Below are 11,471 nucleotides of genomic sequence, written 5' to 3'. Positions count from 1 at the left end.
GGTTGTTGTCACTCTTTTTTGCTCTAGTTCCTTGTTGTAAACTTTAGAGAGTGAAAGAAGTAAATGATTGACCATTAATTTAAGAAGAGGTGGAAGGGGTATAAATTTGTGCGCGCAATCTAATTGAGAAGAATAGAAAATACGAGAAATTGGGGACGAATGAAAATATGTGAAATGTCAACGCTACCCCTAGGTGGGCACTTCGACTACCGGTTACGGGTTGGAAAATATGTGGTCAGAAAAAGCCCTCATATTATTTTTGTTTTCTCTGCCCAATACTGATCTTGTTTTTTCAAAAAAATTTTTATTTGAAGAAATTATTGTGTCGAACACAGATTCATTTGAAATTGTCCAACCACCCCTCCTACATTAGCACCATCAATATGAATCAGGTTTCGATATTAATTATCATGCTTAAAAATCAGTTTAGTGGAGGAATTTTAATTAGTTTAGAAATCTATGTTAGTCCATGAGAACTGAGAGATAGATTTGGCAAAGATAAAAGTATCAAACTATCAACACGAACTGATTTCTTATATGTGTGTATGATGAACTTCGAGGTATTGTTACTTGGAGAGTTGGAGATTAGTGTCATTTTCCGTGTCAAATCAGTTTGTATTGAGGATTAACATTGTCGCTCAAAGAATATATAATTGAAAGAAAGCAAAGCAAATATATTAGACAACAGTTTTCAGCGTTTATTTGTAATGAAATCGTAGACCTTTATTGACTTCGAACCTAAACAATCAGCCTCATGGTTCACAACTTGAATTCATGACACCACCATTAAATTATGATTCCCATGACATACGCGAAAAATTGTCCAATTAAAAGTTGAGACGATTTTGCATGAAATTCTTTTACGGTTAAGATTGTGTGAACTGATTAGACTTTATGAAGAAAACAAAACAAGAATCAAAGTTTGATACATAAAATAGTGAGGATTTCTAGAAAAAAATTGAGTCGGTTTCTTCCATGGTGATGTCGCATTTAAGCATTCCTCTTAACGTTTACATCAAATCAGCGATCTTAAACACTATACACGTTAAGTTGTATTTCCATTGCTGATATTATCTTTTGGTACGGTGATTAAGCCAGATGTTATTAGAGAAATTTATGTGAGACCAGTTGAAGTAAGAGCAAATCTTTAAAGAAATAAACCGGCCCCTTGAAAACAACTAGATATAGAAGCAAGGGTAATTTCCCAATTAGTAACCCATAATGTCAATGTGTTCCCAAGTAGTAACCCACTTCCAATTTTGACTTTTCAACGCGGCTTTTGACAATTTTGCCCTTCAAATAAAAACAAAACACTTTTCTCTCACCTCTTACACTTTTCTCTCTCTTTGTCCCATGATGTTGACGTATTTGAGTTTTGTTTTTAAACAAAACAGTACTCTCTCTCCTCTTTCTCTCCTCTTACACTTTTCTCTCTCCTCTTACACTCAATCATTGATTTTTGAGTATTTTTTTATTTATTTCTTAAGTAATTAAAATGACTAAAAATATAATATATAAAAATAATTAATAAATAATAAAACAATAAATTTAACACAATCCATCTTCATTCAAATAACAAAATTTATATTCTTTGCAAATTAATAAAAAATGTCTCATAATAAAATAAACAAAAGATATATTCCAATAAAATGATAAAATTCATATTCTTTTCAAATTTATTACATCAAAATCCAACAAAACCGAAATTCTAAATCATGAAGTAGTTTTATCAATAGATGAAATAATAAGGATCCCAAATAATAATTAGTCAATGTGTAACAGTAAAGTTGTTGATATACAATGCACATTAGTTTGTCAGTCCCTCACTTATAAGATGAAAATAGACAAATGAATTTGGCGGAAAATCTGTTAGGCGGGAAATAATTGAGCGGGAAAAATATTAGCGATAAAACAATTAACACTAGTAAAGTTGCTGATATACAGTGCATGCGAGTTTGTCAGTCTCTCACTTGTAAGGTGACAAAAGACATAATAAATTGGGGAAAATAGTTGGAGGAATAATTGGGGAAAATAGTTAAGGCGGGGAAAAAAAGAGATATCTCATTTTCTTCTTACATTTCTTATTACTCAGCTCATTTCCACATAATTTCTTTTATTTTTTTTCAACTTTTTTTTCTTAATCCTTCAATTCTCTTGTTATTCACTTTTCCCTATTTACCATTTTCATTATCCTACATTTATCTCTCACAACCAATTATATTATCCATTTTAAAGTTTTTGTTCATATATAATTCACATGGAATAAACAATTATCAACTTGTTGAACTGATTTTTTCATATCTCTAACAACCATTTTTGTTACAGATATGAAAAAATCAGTTCAGCAAGATGTAAAACTCATCATTTAGTTTAGCTACACTTAAAAGTTGTACAACAAATGAAAAAGGTTTTACCTTTGTGTGTTTGGATACGCTAAAACCTTATCATAGTTCCAAGACGTAAGAAAGGTAAGTTGTCAAGTAACAACTTTGTCAAAAGGTATTCCCAATCTATCTTTTTTCATTTAGTAGTTTGAAGACGTTCAAAATTGAAAGGTAAATTATCTAATGGAGAAAAAATTCCAATGTGATAAGTTGAATTGACAATGAGTGTTGGATATTTGATTGTGGAGCAGGTGTTTTAGAAGAACCTGAAAAATGAACTTGTGTTTTTTTTCAATACATTTTGTGTAAAAAATTTCTTGCCTATAATGTACGAATTTGGTAGTTACTTTCAAACAATATATCAGCTACATAATGACGAATCTGTTTGTCACTTATAAATATTATTTCTTACATACCAAATATATACATTTTTTAAAATGCTTGTTTTTTTAGCATAAATATCTCTGAGTTTTAATTTATTGATTTGTGATCGAGTTATAAACTGATAAATATATTTGTCACATATAGAAAATATTAGTTGAATATTGAACTCGTGTTATTTAAGTACATTTTGGGCTAAGTATATTTTGGACCTTATGTATATATATGATAGTTACTTTTGAAACATATCTCAGCAACTTTTATGATTTTGGGTACTGAAATGGTGATTATTATTTTATTTTATATTATTTTATCTTTATTAAGTTTTTCTAAATGATACTGGTTGAATGTTGAACTTGTGTTTTTTTAGTACATTTTAGGCTGGGGCTGGGTATGTATCTTTTGGATTTAGTGTACATATTTAGTAGTTACTTTCGAAATATCTTTCAACAACTTTTATTATTTTGGATACTGAAATGGTGGTGATTATTTTATTTTATATTTTTTTTCAATTAAGTTTCTACAAATTTTAATTTATTGATTTGTGATTGATGATATTGGTTGAATGCTGAACTTGTGTTTTTTTAGTACATTTTGAGCTAAGTATCTCTTAGATATAATGCACATATTTAGTAGTTACTTTTGAAACATCTATCAGCAATTTATATTTTTCAAGTAAGTTTCTCTAAGTTGTAATTTATTGACCTGTGATCGATGATATTGGTTAAAGGCAGGCTAGAACTCGTGTTTCTTTTAGTACATTTTGTGCTAAGTATCTCTTGGATCTAATGTACATATTTAGGTAGTTACTTTCAAAGCATCTGTCAGTAACTTTTAATATTTTAGGTACTAAAATAGTGATATCTATGATTATTTTGTTATTATTCTTTTTTATTAAGTTTCTCTAAGTTGTAATTTATTTACCTGTAAGCAGTGATATTGGTTGAATGTTGAACTCGTGGTTCTTAAGTACAATTTGGGTCAAGTATCTCTTGGATCTATTGTATGTATCTGGTAGTTACTTTTAAAACATATGTCAGTAACTTTTATGGTTTTTGGAACTGAACTCGGTTAATTTTATTATTCTTATTTTATTTTATTTTTAAGTTTCTCTACGTTGTAATTTGTTAAACTGTGAGCGAGCTACATACTAAGGAATATGTTCACAACATCAAGCAATTGCAAAATGGGTTTCAGAAGTTGTGAAATCGAAACTTAGGGACAATATTGATATGGCTTCAAAACATACAGAAGGTAACAGCCTTAGCTATATCATCAAGTGATGAACGCAACAATAGCAATTACTAACCTATGTTCGTTTGCCTTTTTTGCTTGCAGATAAGGGAATGCTTCAGTGAGTCGTACCAAATGTTGCCAAATTATTATAAAGAACTAAAAAGAGTGCATTCAGATTGTTTCACCGAGCTATTAATGTCGTCCGCCCATGACCACAAGTTTGAACATACAGAAGGTAACAGCCTTAGCTATATCATCAAGTGATGAACGCAACAATAGCAATTACTAACCTATGTTCGTTTGCCTTTTTTGCTTGCAGATAAGGGAATGCTTCAGTGAGTCGTACCAAATGTTGCCAAATTATTATAAAGAACTAAAAAGAGTGCATTCAGATTGTTTCACCGAGCTATTAATGTCGTCCGCCCATGACCACAAGTTTGAACGTTTGTTTGTTAGCTACGGCGTCACTGTTATTTAATATTGGACCTTATGTATATATATGATAGTTACTTTTGAAACATATCTCAGCAACTTTTATGATTTTGGGTACTGAAATGGTGATTATTATTTTATTTTATATTATTTTATCTTTATTAAGTTTCTCTAAATGATACTGGTTGAATGTTGAACTTCGTTTTTTTAGTACATTTTAGGTCAAATGGGTATGTATCTTTTGGATTTAGTGCACATATTTAGTAGTTACTTTCGAAATATCTTTCAACAACTTTTATTATTTTGGATACTGAAATGGTGGTGATTATTTTATTTTATATTTTTTTTCAATTGAGTTTCTACAAATTTTAATTTATTGATTTGTGATTGATGATATTGGTTGAATGCTGAACTTGTGTTTTTTTAGTACATTTTGAGCTAAGTATCTCTTAGATATAATGCACATATTTAGTAGTTACTTTTGAAACATCTATCAGCAATTTATATTTTTCAAGTAAGTTTTTCTAAGTTGTAATTTATTGACCTGTGATCGATGATATTGGTTAAAGGCATAACTCGTGTTTCTTTTAGTACATTTTGTGCTAAGTATCTCTTGGATCTAATGTACATATTTAGGTAGTTACTTTCAAAGCATCTGTCAGCAACTTTTAATAGTTTAGGTACTAAAATAGTGATATCTATTATTATTTTGTTATTATTCTTTTTTATTAAGTTTCTCTAAGTTGTAATTTATTTACCTGTAATCAGTGATATTGGTTGAATGTTGAACTCGTGGTTTTTAAGTACAATTTGGGTCAAGTATCTCTTGGATCTATTGTATGTATCTGGTAGTTACTTTTAAAACATATGTCAGTAACTTTTATGGTTTTGGAACCCGAACTTCGGTTAATTTTATTATTCTTATTTTATTTTATTTTTAAGTTTCTCTACGTTGTAATTTGTTAAACTGTGAGCAAGCTACATACTAAGGAATATGTTCACAACATCAAGCAATTACAAAATGGGTTTCAGAAGTTGTGAAATCGAAACTTAGGGACAATATTGATATGGCTCCGAAACATACAGAAGATAACAGCCTTAGCTATATCATCAAGTGATGAACGCAACAATAGCAACTACTAACCTATGTTCGTTTGCCTTTTTTGCTTGCAGATAAGGAAATGCTTCAGTGAGTCGTACCAAATGTTGCCAAATTATTGTAAAGAACTTAAAAGAGTGCATTCAAATTGTTTCGCCGAGCTATTAACGTCGTCCGCCCATGACCACAAGTTTGAACGTTTGTTTGTTAGCTACAGCGTCACTGTCCGAGCTTACAAAAGATATCTTCGTCCATGGATTATGATTGATGGCACTTTCATGACAGGTAGGTACAAGTCAGTCATACTAACTGCTATCGCGGCGGATGGTGATAGCCACGTGCTTCCAATTGCATTTGCTATAGTCCCGAAGGAAAACTATGACTACTGGGATTGGTTTCTGGAAAAGTTGAGAGACCTTGTTGTTGGGACTAAGCTAAACTTTATTCTTCTCTCTGATAGGCATGCAAGTATTCTTCAGGTCGTGCCTAAAGGTTCATTGCTTTTGTGCACAACACATTTCAAATTGTGTGACTAAGCAATAGACAAAAGGGAAGGTGAAAAGAGCAGCTGAAGCTTACGAACAGGCAGAATTTGTAAGACTAATGAGCCAAATGTATTGTTGCGACAACAAATGTTATGCAAAGATTGTTAAGATTCCAAAAGAGTCGTGGTGTTGTGTTTTTGCTAAAAGGAGAAGGCATGGCATTTGTTACACAAATCACATAGAGCTGGAATAAGATGATACTTCCAGAGAGAGCTATGCAAGTGACATCTCATTTTGTCAATGGTATCAGGTTGAACATAATGAAACATTTATATGACTACCGGGTGATGGCGTCAAAGTTGAAGACAAAACTGATCAAATCAGCCGAGGATGTGCTCATCTCGTCGAGATATCACGAGTAGACCTTTCCGCGATGGTAAGGGCAAGTGAGCACGCGTTTACTCTGTCTCAATCGATGGATCGTCTTGACACACAAGACCTTTTGGAGAAGACTTGCACTTACGGTTTTTTTTTCAAAGAACTTGGTCTTCCTTGTAGCCATGCTATGAAGGCAATCGATGACGGTAAGATATGTGCATATGACTTTTGCATGCATTGGTACACAAAGGAAACGATGATGGATACATATAGGAAGAAGTGGACGCCATTAAGAGGAAAATAACAGTGGGTTTGGGTTTATGATGACATCATTGTCCTACAAGTGAGAGACTGACAAACTCACATGCACTGTATATCAGCAACTTTACTATCAAGTATATTTGTTTTATCGCTAACAGTTTTTCCGCTCAATTATTCCCCGCTTAATAGTTTTTCCGCCAAATTCATCGATCTATTTTCATCTTATAAGTGAGGGACCCACAAACTCATGTGCATTGTATATCGGCAACTTTCTTTTACATGTGTTGTACATTGACTAATAATTATCCCATCTAATCGATGAAACTACTTCATGACTTAGAATTTCGATTTTGTTGGATTGATGTAATAAATTTGAAAAGAATATAAATTTTATCATTTTAATGGAATATATATTTTGTTAATTTTATTATGAGGTAACTTTTATTATTTTGCAAGGAATATGAATTTTGTTATATGAATGAAGATGGATTGTGTTAAATTTATTGTTTTATTATTTATTATTTATTTTTATCTATTATATTTTTAGTCATTTTAATTAGTTAAGAAATAAATAAAAAAAACACTCAAAAATCAATGATTGAGTGTAAGAGGAGAGAAAAAAGTAAGAGGGAGAGAGATACTGTTTTGTTAAAAACAAACTCAAATACGTCAACATCATGGGGACAAGGAGAGAGAAAAGTGTAAGAGGTGAGAGATTGTAAAAGGAGAGAGAAAAGTGTTTTGTTTTTATTTGAAGGGCAAAATTGTCAAAAGCCGCATTGAAAAGTCAAAATTGGAAGTGGGTTACTACTTGGGAACACATTGACATTATGGGTTACTAATTGGGAAATTACCCTAGAAGCAAAGTAAAGACGGACTGAACAGTGTGTGCTACTGTGCCAGTAAGAGACAAAAAAGAAAACTCGACTAAAACTAAACTCTTTCACTGTTCAGTAGCACACTGTCTGGTTTTGCCCATTTGTTTACTTGCTCTAATTGACTGATTATTTATTTGGTCGATATCAGATGAATTAAACTCTACTGAAAAAGGCAAGAAAAATAACCAAAATGCTCAACCAATACGTATTTTGCCATTAACATGATAACATATTCATAATTCTCATACGTGATTTTGCGCTCTACATGATATATCCAGTGTAATTTATTTCAACGAATTCAACCTTTGGAAAATTCATTAATCCGTGTTCTTTGTCCCAATAGCAATGCATCCTTCCACACTTTTTCATCATTTCTAAGCTTTGGAACTACAGGCTACAAGCTTTAGATGAACCATTTGCATTATTAGTCTTTCAAAGAGACAATTGGATGTTTGTCTCTAAATTTGAAGGCAAACCTGGTGGGTATTAGGATCAATAACAAAGACTTTGGTAGGACTACTCTCAATCCAGGCATTCTTCTCTTTAAGAGATAAACTTTCCATTAATTCTTCATTGATACGGATTTCCGGTTCATACATGAAAGTGACAGTTGCAGCAAGTGACCACTTGGCATGATCTTTCGCGATCCCTTTCCTTGCTATTGCTCGAAGTCTCAACTCTTGTCCACGTCTCAACTTCACAATAATAATCCCCCGAGAAACAAAATGTAATAATATTAAGTAGCAAGGACAAAAGAGTTAAAAAGTAGATAAAAATACCTATTTTCAGAAGCATAGTAACCAAAGGAGCTGGAACGAACGGCGACATCAACGGGGAAAACAGTAGGGTCAGTACTTTGAAGATGACAGATGACTAGATGAGCACTGGTAACATCTTGAGTCTGATCTTGATCACATCTTACAGAGAGTTGAACCTCGACAGAACAGTACTCACATTGTCCATCCCCATCACAAGCATCACAGTCACATGAGAAACGCATGTTTATTGCACGGTCACTAGGGTTGAAAATGGTACGGGATGCGACCCGAATCCGACCATATTCGAATCCATTTTAATGGAATATAGTTTTCATGTTTGTAACTAGAATCCGACTCGAATATCCGAAAACCCAAAACATTTTAATAAGATTTATATTTTGATGTCTAAAAATTAATTTATATCTTATATTTATATATGAAAATCATTAAAATAATATATTTTTTCGTGTTTTTTAATGGATATGGATATCCGAAATCCGACCTGAATCTAGATGGATCCAAATATGGTAAAGAATTTTGAGTGAGAATCAGACCCGAACCCCCTCCATTTCCAGCCCTAACGGTCACTAGTTAATGGGATCAGACCTAGACGGTGTGAGATGAACTCCTCGTTTAAGACAGTTGAGTTCACTTCGATTTCGACTAGGTCGATTGCGATTGTCAGGACTTCCGCTAATATTACACGACGGAGAGCGTTTTCCATGGACGCGTCTGTTTCATGGAGTTCGAATTTCAGGTAGTCGTCTTTCATTTCTTGGATTTTTATCTTTGGGAAACATTTGTTTTTCGCTCCTCTCTCTCTCTTCTCAGGCTTTCAGTGTGAGAATCAAGTATATATATATGCTTTATAGCATGGACCAAAATATCGCCGATATATTCGATATATCGCCGATATATATATCGGTATTTTGGTACACCGATATCGATATTTCCGACATATATCTACCGAATATAGAATTCTTTTTTTTTCCGATATATATCGGAATTTCCGATATAAAACTTTATATTGCCGATATAATTGATATTTCCGATATAATCGATATATATCGGTTGACTTTTTGACCATTTTAAAATATAAATCCGATATTTCCAATATATTTCCGATATATATTCGATATTTCCGATATTATATTTCCGATATATCCGATATTTTCGATATTTTAAATAATTTGAACTGGTTACCAAAAAAATGGATATATCCGAAATATCCAATATATATCGGTTTTTGGATACACCGATATATTCATCGATATCGATATTTTGGGCCTTGCTTTATAGGGCTACTATATATAATGAGGCCAAATGTAGTTGGTCCAAGCCTTTCTGGGCTCGCCCTTTTTAATGAAGAGATGTCCATGTCTCGTGTTTTAACGCTGTTTGTGTCAAGTATTTTACCTTTTTGTAACTTGCCTCTTTACAAAATTATCACTTATATTGTTGCACTACATCATTAGTATGATTAATTACACCAATTGTACAAAATGGAGATGATAACAATTATACCCAATACTGCCAATAGAAAATTGAAGCATTCTAATAAGTTTACTAAATGTCAAACTATACAAGTCTCAGACATTGTCATTAATCCTTGTCCTATGTCCCAATTGCAATGCATCCTTCCACTCTTTTTCATCAAAAAAAGCAATGGTGAACGTATAATCCAATGTGAACACGTTATAATATGCAATTTAGAGTTTGAGGGTGGTAGAGGGCCTGATGTTGATGGTATTCAAATTAAACCCAAGTCAAGGCACATATGGATTGACAAATGCAGCTTGGGTGACTATGAAGATAGATTAATTGATATTACTCAAGAAAGCACAGATATTACCATTTCTAGGTAAGGGAGGTTATCATCTGTTTGCCATTAGTTAAGATTTTTGTATGGGAGATAGTGAATTTTCTTTGCTTGAGGCTTCAGATGTCACTTCTCAGGACACAAGACGATGCTTATAGGAGCAAACTCCACTCACACTGGTGACAGATGCATCAGGGTGACCATTCACCATTGCTTTTTTTGATGGTACGTGACAGTGACACCCTCGTGTAAGATATGGGAAGGTTCATTTGTACAACAATTACACCAAGGATTGGGGAATATCGTCGTCGGCTTTGCCATACAAGAGAAGTTCTCCAACTTGGATCAAAATCTCATCTTAAGATGTAAGCAACAACAAACACAAACAACCACTCAAATCTAATTTAATATTTACTAACCATTTCATCACTACTGAGATTCACTCTCATCTTCATTATGTTTTCAGGTTGAGGAGAACATCCGCAAGTTTGTTAGGAATTGAAAGGTTTACCTCCATCTCAAATTGATGTGATTCTTTGTGATTCTCACGGTATCGCTCAAGTTAAAAGTGTCACTGGTAGCAAGATCTTGTGTATTCTCCAGGCCCATGGTATTGATTAAGAAGATCTGTACCATTTGATTAAGAAGGTGGTTGTTGCTATTCGTAAGCATTTGGAGATAAACAGGAAGGATAAGGACAACAAGTTTAGGTTGATTTTTGTTGAGAGCAGGATTCATAGGCTTGCTCGTTACTATAACAGGACCAAGAAGCTTCCCCCTGTCTGGAAATAGTGAGTGAACTCATACCTTGGATTTTTGTTAAGGCATTTGTTTTTAAATGTTTGACTTTTTGAGCTGAAATGTTGCAACTATTAGTTTAAGTTTGTTTGACGCACTTATCATATTTTATGTGAACTGAATTTTATGAGAAAAAATTAGAGATGTTTGGGTTTCTAGTTGCAAACTGAGATATACCTTGCTTAGCATAAGTTCGTACAATACACTGCACCCCACTTGCATAGCATAAGTTCGTACACAGTACACTTTCTTCTTGCTATCTTGGGTACTATTATGATCTAGCACTACGTAAAAAGGGCTTTTGACAAATTGGCAGCATCTTAGCTTTGACTCTGTTTGTTTTCTTTGTATCATAGATTTTAAGACTAACCTTAATTAACTTATCTATCATGACTTGTTATAGGAAACTAGTGTAGTGACCCTAATTATCTTACTTGAAATTCCATTGTACAATTTTGTTTGTTCTTTACGGTAAAGGTAGTTCCAATAAGTAATAAACAATGGGCTTATGTATCGTGCTTTACCAAAGGTGATGTAGTTTTATTATGGTATACATGAGGTA

The 11,471-nt window shown here is 32.9% G+C and overlaps 1 pseudogene; it reads right to left on the bottom strand.

Moving 5' to 3' along the window:
- Positions 1–7,812: 7,812 nt before the first annotated feature.
- LOC147514265 (DNA-directed RNA polymerases II, IV and V subunit 3-like) lies at positions 7,813–10,322 on the bottom strand (annotated as a pseudogene).
- Positions 10,323–11,471: the final 1,149 nt, after the last annotated feature.

Source organism: Coptis chinensis, chromosome 2 (genome assembly GCF_015680905.1).
Source record: "Coptis chinensis isolate HL-2020 chromosome 2, ASM1568090v1, whole genome shotgun sequence".
Classification (NCBI taxonomy): Eukaryota; Viridiplantae; Streptophyta; class Magnoliopsida; order Ranunculales; family Ranunculaceae; genus Coptis; species Coptis chinensis.
This window is presented reverse-complemented; position numbering and strand designations above follow the sequence as displayed.